General features: G+C 37.8%; 1 protein-coding gene across 2 annotated transcripts in view; it reads right to left on the bottom strand.

Moving 5' to 3' along the window:
* Positions 1 to 16,439, bottom strand: part of PPEF1 (protein phosphatase with EF-hand domain 1) — a 106,837-nt gene that overhangs the window by 69,592 nt on the left and 20,806 nt on the right. The window lies entirely within an intron of this gene.

Below are 16,439 nucleotides of genomic sequence, written 5' to 3'. Positions count from 1 at the left end.
ATCATTACGGAGAGCCCGGGATCACCAGAAAGGTCTGTTCTGTGGGATAGTCACTGTCATGTGAAACCAGCCCTCACCACGGAGGCTCTCTGTTCACCAAGCACAATGTTCCAGTGCTATTTACTGAGCACTTACTGAGGGCCAGGCCATGGATTCATTCCTGCAGTCCCTCTGCCACACTGTGAAGCTAGGAGAGACTAAATTAAGGTCACTTAGCCAATGAGTGGAAATAGACAGTCAGGCATTGAATCCAAGTCTCACTGACCCCACAGCCCAAACTCTTAACCTCCATAGAGCTATTGACCTTTTTCTGTGCCTCAGTTTCTTCTTCTACACAATGATGTAGTGGAATAAATGATGTGTAAAGTTTCTCTATTTAGTATTAGCAACATCAGTAATAAATAATCAAGCTTGCTATTATTCCTATAACTGGTAATTGAACCAAATAGTTACCATACGTTAAGGGTCTACTGTAAGATATTTAGTCCTCACAAGTACTATATCTCCATTTGACACATAAGGAAACTTCGGGTTTAGAGAAGCAAGGATCTTGCTCCAAGTCACTTACCTAGTATGGGGTCAGGTCTTCCAAGTCCAAACCCTGGGCTCTCTCTACTATATCCAGTTACTTCATTCCCTAATCTATTTGTACCTTTCCTTCCTTTGAATAATAGCCACCATTTACTAAGTGCCTACTACGTGCCTCGCACTAACCTAGACACATTACATATACCACTACTTCAACGCCTCCCCCGTAAGGGGAAAGGGGCCATCTAAGCCCTCTCTCCCATCTTTTGCTTCTGTCCAGTCCCTTGCAGGGACCCAGGCCACTCCCCAGGGGAGGAGTTGCTAAGCACACAGTACATTCATTTTTTACTAGTAGGTGTGAGTCCTGCACCTTGGAAAGTAGACAGCCATGCTCAGTTCCCTATCTCTTGTACTCCAAGGTCAGTAAGCTGAGCCACCCTCAACCCCCGCCCTTGGGAATCCACCATCTCTGTTTACATTTGCATTCCTGTACCTGAGCCCCTACACCTGAACATGAATGCCACTTACTCAGCTATCATGTGTCAGTTCTCACCCCACACATCTCTACTCAGCTTGCTGGCGCTGAGGCTGGGACCCTACAGGCCACATTTCCTCTTTGCCAATTGCTCCATGTTTGGCTCTTGCCAGTAAGGGCAGTAGAAGGAGATGGTGAGGCCAGAGGAAGGACGGGACACACTCCTTCATGTCTACTTCCTGTTCCGGTTAGTGTAACCTAACACATGCTCTTCACCCCCAGAGCAGTTTCTCCTTGCAGCACATTGGATCCAATTTGCAGTTTACCCAGCACTTGCAAAACCAGCCTCACGGCAGCCCCCCAGACACACCAGCACCAGCTGAGAAGGTCCCTCTTCTCAAAGGTCTGAGTGGCAGTTCTGCAGCACCTCTCTTCCAAGTTACTAAATTTTAATAATTCCAATCTTTCCCTTTTGTTCTCTCAGCCCTACAGGTGGTAATTTTCCTGCAGCTGCTACCTTCATATGCCTTAAGAGTTCTTTTTCAGGGATGCTTTCAGTTACCAAGTAACAATTTCATCCCTAGTTGACAGTTGTTTCCATTCAGTTCTCTCCGTTCAGAATCACTCTTGGTTTCTGCCTCCTGACTAAACCCTGCCTGATGAGCTAGTCCCATGGAGGTGGGAAAAGTAGGTCCAGCTTGGGCCTCTGCCTCCAACGTCCTGGGCACTCCAGCTCAGGCCCTTACTAGAGTGCCACGTTGGGATTTTTGAGTACTTGGGCAGCCGTGATTAAAAAGACTTTGAGAGAGAAATCATGAGCCAAGAATAATATATCCAGCAAAGATATCCTTTAGATATGAAGGAGGAATAAAGACCTTTCCAGACATACAGAAGCTGAGGGAATTTTCTAATACACGACCTGCACTACAAGAAATACTAAAGGAGGCTATTCGACCACCATCAACAGGGACAATTTGTGGCAACCAAAACTCAAAAAGGGGGAGAATAAAGGCCTGAACCGGAATATGGGAATGGAGAAAGTAAGCGTGCTGAAGAAAATGGAATACTCTAAATATCAAACTTACTTTTACATAAACTTAAGGGTAACCACTCAAAAAATATCCAGAACTGAAATATATACTGAAATAAAAGAAGAAACAGAGGGAAACATCACAGAATACCACCACACAGAAATAATAGACAACAACAAAAAGGCAAAGAAACAATGGAGACACAGCCTTACCAGAAAACTAAAGATAGAATGACAGGAAATCCTCACATATCAATAATCACCCTAAATGTAAATGGACTGAACTCACCAATAAAAAGGCACAGAGTAGCAGATTGGATCAAAAACTAAACCCAACCATATGCTGTCTCCAAGAGACACATCTCAGCTACAAGGACAAGCATAGACTCAAAGTGAAAGGGTGGAAATTGACACTCCAAGCAAATGGTGCCCAGAGAAAATCAGGTGTAGCCATAATGATATCAGATGAAACAGACTTCAAGGTGAAAAAGATAACAAGAGACAAAGATGGACATTTCATAATGGTGAAGGGGACTGTAAAACAAGAAGACATAACAGTCATCAATATTTATGCCCCTAGTCAGGGAGCACCGAAATACACCAAGCAACTACTAACAGAACTAAAGGGAGAAATTGACCAAAACACAATTATACTAGGGGACTTAAATACATCATTGACAGCTATGGATAGATCATCCAAACAGAAAATAAATAACGAAATAGTAGCCCTAAATGACACATTAGATGAAATGGACATAATTGACATTTATAGAGCACTTCATCCTAAAACATCAGACTACACATTCTTTTCTAGTGTACATGGAACATTCTCAAGGATAGACCATATATTGGGACATAAAATCAGTCTCAACAAATTTAAAAAGATTGAAATCATACCATGCATATTCTCTGATCACAAGGCTTTGAAATTGGATATCAACTGTAAAAAGAAAGCGGGAAAAAACACAAATACATGGAGACTAAACAACATACTTTTAAAGAAGGACTGGGTCAAAGAAGAAATTAGAGGAGAGATCAAAAGATACATAGAAACAAATGACAATGAAAATACATCCTACCAAAATTTTTGGGATGCAGCGAAAGCAGTTTTAAGAGGGAAATTTATCTCATTACAGGCCTATCTCAAGAAACAAGAAAACTCCCAAATAAATAACCTCATGTTACACCTTAAAGAACTAGAAAAAGAAGAACAAGTAAAACCCAAGGTCAGCAGAAGAAAGGAAATAACAAAAATTAGAGCAGAAATAAATGAAATAGAGAACAGAAAGACAATAGAAAAAATTAATGTGACAAAGAGCTGGTTCTTTGAGAAGATTAACAAAATTGACAAACCCTTGGCTAGACTTACTAAGATAAAAAGAGAGAAGACACTGATTAACAAAATCAGAAACGTAAAAGGGGAAGTTATCACGGACACCACAGAAATACAAAGGATCATCCAAGAATACTATGAAGGACTATATGCCACCAAATTCAACAACCTAGAAGAAATGGATAAGTTCTTAGAAACATATAGCCTTCAAGGCTGAACCATGAAGAACTGGAAAATCTAAACAGACCGATCACCAATGTGAAATTGAATCAGTCATCCAAAACCTTCCCAAAAGCAAAAGTCCGGGACCAGATGGCTTCACTAGTGAATTCTACCAAACCTTCAAAGAGGATCTAATACCAATTCTGCACAAACTCTTCCAAAAATTGAAGAAGAAACAGTACTCCCCAACACATTTTATGAGGCCAACATTACCCTGATACCAAAACCTGGTAAAGACAGCACAAAAAAGAAAACTACAGACCAATATCTCTGATGAATACCGATGCAAAAATCCTAAATAAAATTCTAGCAAATCGAATACAACAATGCATTAAAAAGATTATTCATCACGACCAAGTGGGGTTCATCCCCGGGGCACAAGGATGGTTCAACATACGCAAATCCATCAATGTGATACATCATATAAACAAAATAAAGGACAAAAATCATATGATTATATCAATTGATGCAGAAAAAGCATTTGACAAGATACAACATCCATTTATGATTAAAACACTTAATAAAATAGGTATAGAAGGAAAATACCTTAACATAATAAAAGCCATATATGACAAGCCCTCTGCTAATCTCATAATTAATGGAGAAAGACTGAAGCCCTTTGCTCTACGTTCAGGAACACGACAGGGATGTCCCCTATCACCTCTGCTTTTCAACATCGTGTTGGAAGTCCTTGCCAGAGCAATCAGGCAAGAGAAAGAAATAAAAGGCATCCAAATTGGGAATGAAGAAGTTAAATTATCACTCTTTGCAGATGACATGATGCTATATATAGAAAACCCTAAAGACTCCACCAAAAAGCTATTAGAAACAATCAACGAATACAGTAAAGTTGCTGGCTACAAAATCAATGCACAAAAGTCCATTGCCTTCCTATATACCAACAATGAAATCTCAGAAAAAGAAATACAAAAAACAATTCCTTTTACAATTGCATCAAAAAGAATAAAATACCTAGGAATAAACTTAACCAAGGATGTGAAAGACCTATATGCTGAAAACTATAAGACTTTTTTGAAAGAAATTGAAGAAGACACAAAGAAATGGAAAGACATTCCGTGCTCATGGATTGGAAGAATCAACATAGTTAAAATGGCCATATTACCCAAAGCAATATACAGATTCAATGCAATCCCCATCAAAATCCCAATGGCATATTTTAAAGAAATAGAACAAAAAATCATCAGATTTGTTTGGAACCACAAAAGACCCCGAATAGCCAAAGCAATCTTAAGAAAAAAGAACTATAATGGAGGTATCACACTTCCTGACTTTGGCTTGTACTACAGGGCCACAATAATCAAAACAGCATGGTATTGGCAGAAAAACAGACATATAGACCAATGGAATAGAATTGAGAACCCAGAAATAAAACCACATAAATATGGACAGATAATTTTTGACAAAGAAGCTAAAACATACAATGGAGCAAAGACAGCCTCTTCAATAAATGGTGCTGGGAGAATTGGATAGCCACGTGCAAAAGAATGAAACTGGACTGCTATTTGTCACCATGTACCAAAATTAATTCAAAATGGATCAAAGACTTAAGCATAAGACCTGACACAATAAACTGCATAGAAGAAAACATAGGTACTAAACTTATGGACCTTGGGTTCAAAGAGCATTTTATGAATTTGACTCAAAGGCAATGGAAGTAAAAGCTAAAATAAACAATTGGGACTATATGAAACTTAAAAGCTTCTGCACAGCAAAAGAAACCATTGACAAAATAAAGAGGCCACCAACTGAATGGGAGAAGATTTTTGCAAACAGTGCCTCCGATAAGGGGCTAGTATCCAGAATATACAAGGAACTCATGCAACTCAACAACAAAAAAACAAACAACCCAATTGAAAAATGGGCAGAGGACTTGAAGAGACATTTCTCCAAAGAGGACATACAAATGGCAAATAGACATATGAAAGATGCTCAACATCACTAATCATCAGAGAAATGCAAATCAAAACCACAATGAGATATCACCTCACCCCAGTCAGAATGGCCATCATCAACAAGACAAATAGTAACAAATGTTGGAGAGGCTGTGGAGAAAAGGGAACCCTCATACACTGTTGGTGGGAATGCAGACTGGTGCAGCCGTTATGGAAGGCGGTGTGGAGGTTCCTCAAAAAATTACGAATAGAATTGCCATATGACCCAGCAATCCCTCTCCTGGGTATCTACCCAAAAAATCTGAAAACATTTAGAGATAAAGACACGTGTGCTCCAATGTTCATTGCAGCTTTGTTTACAGTGGCCAAGACATGGAAACAACCAAAATGTCCTTCGATAGATGAATGGATGAAGAAGTTGTGGTATATATACACAATGGAATACTATTCGCAGTAAGAAAAGATGATATAGGAACATTTGTGACAACATGGATGGATCTTGAGAGTGTAATGCTGAGCGAAATAAGTCAGACAGAAAAAGCAGAGAACCATGTGATTTCACTGATATGTGGTATATAAACCAAAACAACAAAAGAACAAGACAAACAAATGAGAAACAGAAACTCATAGACACAGACAATGGTTTGGTGGTTGCCAGAGGGTAAGGGGGTGGGGGTGGGTGTGGGAGATGAGGGTAAGGGCGATCGAATATATGGTGATGGAAGGAGAACTGACTCTGGGTGATGAACACACAACGGGATTTATAGATGATGTAATACAGAATTGTACACCTGAAATCTATGTAATTTTACTAACAACTGTCACCTCAATAAATTTAATAAAAAAAAAAAAAAAAAAAAAAAAAAAAGACTTTGACCCACATCCTGCTGTTGCTGCTTGGGCACACAGTTTTCATGGCACCCTCTCCAGGAGAGGGACGGAGACTGGCAGGGCAGGGTTGGGCATACCTACATCACACTGCTAAAAGCTCACCACTGCAGGGCACCCCAGCCAGCTGAGGACCCTCCTCTGGAGCAGAAACCTCCGAAATGGCAGAGTAGAGCTCAGATATGATGGACCCTACTTGAGGGGGTCGCTGGCTCCAAAACCCTGAACCCTCCCCACAGAGCTGAAGACCAGTGTCATCCAGTTCTGAACCTGTCAGACAGCTTAGGTCCACTTCTGGTCCTGCTGTTTCATGGTATAACAGGGCCATCTTCCCTGTCACCTTAACTCCAGGTAGAAAAAAGACAAAAAGAAAAGCTTTGCCTTATGTGGCCCAAGAGCCTTCTATTTTTGTTTCTAGGAGGAAGCAACAGCATAGGTTTAATTAGGTACCTGGCCAATTTTCTGTGTCTGGCACAGGTGGTTTCTCTATTGCCAAGCTGGGGTTTTCCTTGTTTATGTTTGTTTGTTTGTTTGTTTGTTTTGCTTTTTGTTTTTTAATGGCTTCTTTAATCTGGTGACGATCATTATCATGGTATTTTGTAAGAAGTTAAATATCCACATAGGGGGTCAATGAGCAAAACAAATGATAAATTCAGAATATTTGCTTTGTGGTGACAGGCTTGGTGCTTTATATTGATAATTTAATTTGATCTCGTCCTCCCAACAATCAAGTGTCCTATCAAGTGTCATTATCCTTATTTTACAGATAAGGAAACTGAGACTCAGAAAGAACTGGTTTAGGGCCACATCACTTGTCAGTGGGAGACTGTACAGTCAAATACAGAGCTCTGTAATTCCAGAACCTGGCTCATTACCATTTTGCTAGACAGCCCAGTGTGGCATTTGGAATCAGCCATAAAAACATGAGACAGTATGTAGAACAACAGTATCTCCTTCCCACATCTTTCCCACCACATGTTCCCTACACTCTTTACCACCTCGATTGTTCTCCACAGCACTTTTTACCATTTGACATTCTCTATAGTTTATGTTGATGTGTTTAATGTCTATCATCCCCTATTAGCTAAGCTACATGAGAATAGGGACTTTATTTTGTTCACTGCTATAGCCGCAGCACCTAGGGCAAGGCCCAGCAATGGATACTTGTTGAATGACTGAATTAAAGAATAAATAAATACTTTCTAGGGCTGTTATAATAATATATAGTAATAAGTTAGTAATGTGCTGATATATTAGTTATATACTCATTGATTGATTGATTGATTGATTGATTGATTGATATAAAATGCTTAGTATAATGCCTGGCATATAGATAGCACTCAGTAAATGGTAGAAACTATTTTTCAAAAAGTAAGGCAAAAATAACAGGTAATAGTCGCTCTCCAAGCTAACAATTTCTAGTGCCCTCAAAGACTTCCTGATTAGACATAATATTTCATTAAAAACTTCACAAACTACTATGGACAAACAGACTACCATCTTAGAACCCAAGAGCCAGGAGCAAGAAGAGCCGTGCCAACCAGGACCCACAGGGCTCACTGCCTTAGAGTGCACAGTCTTGGCTCAAAAGTCACCTTCTCAGTGAGGCCTTTCCTGACCACCCTTTTTAAAATGGCACCCCTCCCCCACATTGCCTGTCTCCTTCATTGTTTTCTCTCTAGAGCACTTATCACCATCCGATATAGCATATATTTTACTCATCTATTATTGTCTGCCTCCTTCCACTAGAATGTAATCGCTGTAAGGACTGGGATTTTGGTCCATCTGGTTAACTGCTATATCCCCTGAGTGTGGAACAGCCTGTGGAACATAGTAGATGCTCAATAAAAATTTGAATGAATGAATCGATGAAATTACTGTTTAGTTAAGACTTTCTGTCTTGTGTTTCTCTTCATGCTGACTGGCAGAGTCTTATGTTGGTTTGTTTTTATTTTTGAAATAGGAGTTTATTTGACAGATCTTTAAACAAGAAGCTTTATATTCAGAGTGATAAGGCATTTAAAGACTGCTTTTGAAATTCTGGCGGAGACCTCCTAAGGAAGCACCAGGATGAGTGAATATTTAATGTAACTTTAAGGGGCCTGACATACAGTCAAGAAGAGAGAGAGGCACAAGTGTGATAAAACTGATCAAAATGAATTCAAATGAACTGGAAAGAGAATGAACCATCTAGTGGCAAAAGGTTTTAAACAAGGAAGAAAAGCATCTATTAACTCAGCTATTCAAAGCATGATGAGAATAAGATATGGCTAAACTCTAGGACTACAGTTTTCATCACTGTTGTTTTTATTTACAGATGTTATATATCTGCCATCTGTTAGAGTGTGGCGCTATCCCAGAGAGTCTTCCAACTTCACTGGAAAAAGAGCTCAAAGCGTGAGATGGTCACAAAGCCTGCTTCTTGGGCAGCAAACAAGGCAAGGACACAATGAGGCTTGCTCATCCACAAACGCTGGCATCCCTCCAGAACAAGAGTACATACAACACAGAATCCTTTTCCCCAGAAAACATTTTTCTTAAACAAGAGGGAAGTGAGAGTAAAGCATGAAGCCCAAGTGTCAAAAGAATGGCAGACATTTTAAACAAAACTATACACTTCCCCCAAATGACAAAAGAGATCACAGTTTTATCGTTCTTAGATCTCTGGCCTTCTAGTCAGAGAAGGGCAAGAATATAGAGGTCATTTCTTTGACTTTTTATTACTCATGCACTTGCCCACCCCCCAACCCATCCACATGGGATAATAGAAAAAGTTCTGAATTTGTAATCTGGAGACTTCCATTTTGGTCCTGACTCAACCAGGTGCTGTGTTACCTCAGGCAAATCACTAACCTCTCGGGTCCTCAATTTCTCATGTGAACAATAAGAACTTGGGATTTGTGATCGCTAGGATCCTTTCCAGTTATAAAATACTCTAATTCATCCCTTTATGGTTTTTTTAATGCCACAGCTGCAGCCTACCTGTTATTGCACATAGTGAAGCTGAAAATAACCAATCAAGGACAAAACAGGAACACACAAATCAGGAGCTTCTGGACGAAGATGACTAATTCTAAAGGCTACTTAAAAATTCTGAATTATCCTTGTATAAAAATCCAAGTCAAGTCACTAACATCCTTGGCTTTCCCATCAAGGAATTGTAGCCAGAGTTTTCTGGCAATTGGTTTAGGAACATTAAACATTTCACCTATTCTCCTTTAAGTTGCCTAAAATATGATTACTGTGTATGATCTGTTAATTGGTTCAAATGATAGCCAATAGAAAATGGGGAAAGATGGATAGAGAATAAAGTAAAGAAAAGGGAGCTGGGAGACAGAGACACATGCGAAGGGTTTAAGGCCCAGAGGTTTCAGTGAAGATCGAGAGACCAGAGAACGGGATAATAATCAAAGATTGCAGAGGTGGAGCTGATCCAGGTGGCCACAGGGGCCAGGAAATGAAGTTGAGGGGCTGCTGGAGTTTAGGAGGTCAAAGAACTGAAATGTCAACGTATTTAAAACGTTGAGTTAACTCTCATTTTTTGAGGTTAGTCAGGTGTACAGTGAAGATACTCAAGATGATGCCAGGAATGGCACAAAGAGTCTGCAACGAATCAGGAAGTTGGGGGATGGCAAAAACAATTAAGGGCTAATAAACGGTACCCCCTAAAAGGCATAAACATAAGCTGCAGTCACTGCAAACTTGACAAACATATCTCAGGTTGTACAGGATTAGGATATTTTTAACTTTTTATTTTGAAACACCTTCAAACGTATGGGGAAATGGTAATAATAGTACAATTGTTAATATTTTGCCCCATAGCATTCTCTCTCCACACACGTATATCATCCATCATTTCTTCAGTCTCCTTTATTCTAAAACAAGTCCTTAGTCTTTCTTTCTCTTCAATGACACTGAAATTTTTGAAGAGTACTCATACAAACCAGTGATTTAAAATATCCCTCATTTGGATCTGGTCTGTTTCCTCATGATGAGATTCAGGTTATATATTTTGGGTGGGATAAATGATGAGCCTTTCTCAACTACATTACATCAGGAGGCACATGATGTTAATTTGTCTCACTGGTGATGTGAACTTAGATCACTTGGTTAAGGTGGTGTCCACCTAAAATTCAATACTATAGAGGTATTTCCTTTCTCTTTATAATTAGTAAACAATTTGCAGGAACACGCTTTGGGACTGTGTATATACTCTGTTCTCTAAAAACATCCACTGATGATTTTTGCGTGAATGGTGACTGCAAAATAGCAAATTTTAACTCATTCCTTCGATATGTATTAGGATTAGGATTTTTCAATGCCCCATTTAAAGTCCTCTTTTATTTAACAAGGCAATGGAACAACACAAAGATTACATAAAGCCATCTTATGGAAGTTACCATAAGAACTGTAATCCTTGGCTATACCATAGTTCAGGAAAATACAAAGCTTTTTCTATACAATACCAAAATAGTAGGCTAAATCAGTAAACAATAAATCAATATGTATAAAATACTAAAATAATAAACTAAATCAGTAAAATCAGGAGAACAACAGTTTACAAGTAACTGTGACATCTCTGCCAGAATTATTCCTGCTAATTTCCTAAAAGAATCATTACTCTGAAGATATCAATTTTTTAAAACTATCATATTTTTAAGTGTGTAAGAAATTTAGCTATGTAAAAGTATAACTCTCATTTTTTAATTTTTTTATAACCCATTTAAATTAAAATATTTTCTCATAGGAAATATGTTCTATTATTTCAACAATTCAATAATGACCTTTAATCCTCACTCAGGAAAAAAAAATTAAATATCTTGACTGCAATTCTGTTTTATGTCTCCTTTGCTATTAATTACTAATCTGACTTATAGTGCCATATTCATTTACCCAAGGTCAAATACAATCAGCATTAAATTTTTGTCTTTTGCAGCTTCTAAAAAGATAATGCAATATAAAGCCATAATCGTATAAGAAAAGGATTCTGATTACGGGAAATAACTGGCAATTGGAGCTGAGGTATTGCTCTTTCTTACACTGAGTTGAAATGTGTCTCTCTGTAACAGGATTTTCTAACAATTAACAGGCTCCAACTATAAAGCTGGCTTCTTTGTGAATTGTTTAGTAAGGGCTGAAAGCTAGTAAAAAGCATTTAAATGGAAAGATGGGACACCATATCCTTTCAGTAGTACTTTCTACCGTCTAAAGGCTCATGATTCTAGAGTGGATATCTGAATAGTCCCTGTCAGAGTATCATTATACCTGAAATTTCTAAAGTAGGGGTGGACTAATCACACAGCAAACAAAGAAAAAGATAAAGATTCATTTAATTGGTATAAAAGAATAAAAGGATTGTATGGTTTTTTTTGTTTGCCTATTTCATGCAGGCAATAAATGTAGTACCAATCCTATATAAATTTCAAAGCCAACAAATTATCATAACAAAAGGCGAATAATAAACTAAAAATCATTACTGAGAGGGATCATAATTTCAGACGAAGAACGTGGTGGCCTTTTACAAAGAAAAGTACCTATTTAAAATGATTTCCATATGATGTCAATGAACCAGGGATTATATGAGGTGCGATAAAAAATTACAATGAATGTTTCAATTTTAAAAAAATTATTACAGTAACAGACACATTGCCATTAATCCTCCTCAAGAAACTCCCCCTCACTTCAAACACACTTATCCCATCCTTCTTGCCACTTTCTGAAGCAGTTCTGGAAGTCCTCTTTCGTGAGTGTCTTTAGTTGCACTGTCATGGCTGCCTTGATGTCCTGAATTGATTCAAAACATTTTCCTTTCATGGTCATTTTTACTTTGGGGAAGACCCAGAAGTCACACAGTGCCAGATCCAGTGAATAAGGTGGATGAGGACACACCGTAATGTTTTTATTCGACAGAAATTGCTGTACCAGAAGTGATGTGTGATACGATGCACTGTCATGATGGAGGATGAAGACACTCACGAAAGAGGACTTCCAGAACTGCTTCAGAAAGTGGCAAGAATGATGGGATAAGAGTGTTTGAAATGAGGGAGAGTATTTTGAGGGGGATTAATGACAATGTGTCTTTCACTATAATACAAATTTTTAATTTAAACATTCACTGTATTTTGTGATCACACCTTATAGTGTATGATGTGGGCTGAAAATAAAGATTTGGCAGTTTTGACATACTGAACACAACAAAACATTGTTGAAATTAAAGAAGAACTAAATAAATGGAAAGACATCCCATGTTCATGGATCAGATGATTTAACTGTTAAGATGACACTCTCCCCAAATTGAGCCACAGATTCAAACGATCCCCACCAACATTCCATCTGGCTTCTTTTGAGAAAAACTGATCCTAGAATTCATACGGAAATGTAAGGGACCCAAAAAGCCAAAACAATCTTTAAAAACATAAACAAAGTTGAAGGACTCACACTACAATTTCAAAACTTCCTACAAGAGCTACAATAATCAAGACAGTGTGGTACAGGCTTAAAGACAGACATATAGACCAACAAAATAGAATTGACAGTCCAGAAATAAACCCTCACATTTGTGGTCAATTGATTTTGACAAGAGTGGCAAGACCATTCAATAAGGAAAGAATAGTCTCTTCAATAAATCGTCTTGGGACAATTGGACATCCACATGCGAAGAATAAATTTGTACCCCTACCTCATACCATATAGGAAAATTAACTCAAAATGGATCAAAACCTAAATGTAAGAGCTAAAAATATAAAACTCTCAGGAGAAAACATAAGCATAAATAATCTTGGATTTGACTTTGGATTCTTAGATATGATACCAAAAGCACAAGCAACCAAAGAAAAAATAAATTGGACTTCATCAAAATTAAAAACCTTTGTGCTTCAAGGGACATAAAGAGAGAAGGCAACCTATTGAATGGGAGAAAATATTTGCAAATCATATATTTGATAAGAAACTTGTAAGTAAAATATATAAAGAATTCTTACAACAAAATAATAGAAAAACAAATAATTAAAATATGGACAAATGGGGGGTGGCCAGTTAGCTCAGTTGGTTGTTGTGTGGTGCTAATGGCACCAAGGTTGCCGGTTTGATCCTCGTATGCGTCACTGTGAGCTGTGCTCTCCTTTAAAAAAATAATAAAGAAAAATAAAATATGGACAAATGATCTGAATAGACATTTCTCCAAAGAAGATCTACAAATGGACAATAAACACATGAAAAGATGCGCAACATCATTTGTCATGTGTTTGAAATGCAAACAAAAACCCTGATGAAATACCACTTCATACCCACTAGGATGGGTATAATCAATGGACAGACAATAACAAGTGTTGCTGAGAATGTGAAAAAATTGGAACCATCACACATTGCTAACGGGGATGTAGAATGGTGCAGCCACTTGGAAAAAACAGTTTGGAAGTTTCTCAAAAATGTTAAACATTGAGTTACCATATGACCCACCAATTGTACTCCTAAATATATGCCAAAGAGAACTGAAAACATGTATTCACACAATAACCTGTACATGAATGTTCATAGTAGCATTGTTCACAATAGTAAAAAAGTAGAAACAACCCAAACGACCATCAGTTGATGAATAGATGAGTACAATGTGGCATATCCATACAATGGAATACTGTTGAGCAATAAAAAGGAATAAAGTTCTGATTCATATTACAAAATGGATAAACTTCAAAAACAGTATGCTGAGTAAAAGAAGTCAGACACAAAAGACTCCATATTGTCTGATTACATTTATACGAAATGTCCAGAACAGCCCAAATCTATAGAGACAGAAAGTAAATTATTGAGCCTACAGCTGAGGAGGTAGGGGCGGGGCAGGGAGACTGCTAATGGGTTGCTGGTGGGGTGGGGAGATGAAAATGTTCTGAAATTGAATGTGGTGATGCTTGTACAGCTCTGTGAATATACTAAAAACCACTGAATTATACACTGTAAATTTGTGATTGTGTGGTATGTAAATTATATTGCAATAAAGCTATTTTTAAAAAGCAATCCACAAAAATCGTTTGGTATTCCTCAAAAAGATAAACATAGAATTACCATATGACCTTGCAATTCCACTCTAGGTATATATCCAAAAGAATTGAATACAGGGACTCAAAGAAGTACACATACACTCATGTTCATAGAGCACTATTCACAGTAGCCAAAAAGGTGGAAACAACCCAAATGTCCACCAACAAACGAATGGATAAACAAAATGTGGTATACATGTACAATGGGGTATTATTCAGCCTTAAAAAGTAATGATGTACTGACATATGCTACAACATGGATGAACCTCAAAAACATTATATGCTAAGAGAAAGAAGCCAGACACAAAAGGCACTTTGCATATTATTCCATTTACATGACATGTTCAGAATAGACAAATTCATAGAGACAGAATACAGATTGGTATTTGCCGGGGGCTGGAGGGAGAGGGAAATAGGAAGAAACTGCTTAATAGATAAGGAATTTTACTTTGAAGTGATGAAAATGTTTTGGAACTAGACAGAAGAGGTGGTTACACAACACTGTGAATGTACCAAATGCCACTGAATTATTCTCTAAGAAATGGTTAATTTTATGTTAGTGAATTTCACCTCAAATTATTTGAAAAAGCAATCCAAAAATCTAAGGTGATAACTCCATTTACATGCAACATTTTAAAAGTTGTAAATGTGGGGCAGCCAGATGGTTCAGTTGGTTAGAATGTGAGCTCTGAACAACAGGGTTGCTGGTTCGATTCCCATATGGGCCAGTGAGCTGCGCCCTCCACAACTAGACTGAAGACAACGAGCTGCAGCTGAGCTGCCAATGGGGTGACCTGAAGGCTCAGATGGTTAGAGCACGAGCTCTCAACAACAAGGTTGCCGGTTCAATTCCCGCATGGGATGGTGGGCTGTGCCCCTGCAACTAAAGATTGAAAAGGGTGACTGGACTTGGAGCTGAGCTGTGCCCTCCACAACTAGATTGAAAGACAATGACTTGGAGCTGATGGACCCTAGAAAAACACAGTTCCCCAATATTCTCCAATAAAATTTATTCTTTTTTTAAAAGTTGAAAATGTTTCAAAAAGAGAGAATTTACTTTTACAAGTTGGGCTTGGCTTTGTTTTTTTGTTTTTTGAAATCTAAGAAATTTGGCTAACTTTAAAGGACTCTGGGTAATCTTAAATATACAAAGATATTCTCTTCACTCTTTTTTTTTTTTTAATATTTCAGGTGGTTTTTTTGTTGTTGTTTTGTTTTAATTTTATTGGGTAACAGTGTTCTTCACTCTCTTATAATAAATTACTACTATGGAATTAGTTCAGTTGGAGATTTTGAAAGATTTATTTCATGATGTGTTTACCGATTTGAGAGTTAGTGCACCTTCCTGTGTCCCTACTGTCGGAGATTAGCTTGCTAACTCACCAAGCACAAGAACAGCATTTGATTCCCAAAGGAAAGCATCCCACACTAATTAGTACGGGACACTCTGCATCCCAAACTCTCCATATTAAGCCTGAGTAAACTTCCAAAACCAACATGCGGAAAAGAAATCATGAAAATTATCTATAACCTAGACAACAAAGGAATGGAGTTTAAGAGCAAATTATTCACATAACTGTCCCAGCTTGTTTGTTTTTTATTCTAATTTGCTTGTGGAGACTATGTTCCTTAAACATTCAAGTGAGTTTCAACTAGATTCTAGTAGTTATGAGAAAGAAATTCAGTTCAAAATAAAGGAAATATTTAAGCCTCTAATTATATGGGGGTAGTGGGGGGCATGTCATCTATTTAGAAACAACACTCTTTGGGGGAAGCAGATAATCCAGCATTTCCCAAATTCTACCTAGAATATTCTAAAACCATGAGACAAGTCTCATAAAGTTCTGTGTTGAATAGCTATAAGAAATAATCTGATCACTGAGTTATAAAATCTAATAAAAATTCAATGATGCTACTAAATGTTACATAGGTATGAATATAGCTATTTATAAGTCTACTAAATAAACAGATATAAATTTACAGAGGCTTTCTTGTTCCCTGCCACTGAGTTTTA

The sequence above is a fragment of the Rhinolophus sinicus genome, chromosome X (genome assembly GCF_036562045.2).
Source record: "Rhinolophus sinicus isolate RSC01 chromosome X, ASM3656204v1, whole genome shotgun sequence".
Taxonomy (NCBI): Eukaryota; Metazoa; Chordata; class Mammalia; order Chiroptera; family Rhinolophidae; genus Rhinolophus; species Rhinolophus sinicus.
This window is presented reverse-complemented; position numbering and strand designations above follow the sequence as displayed.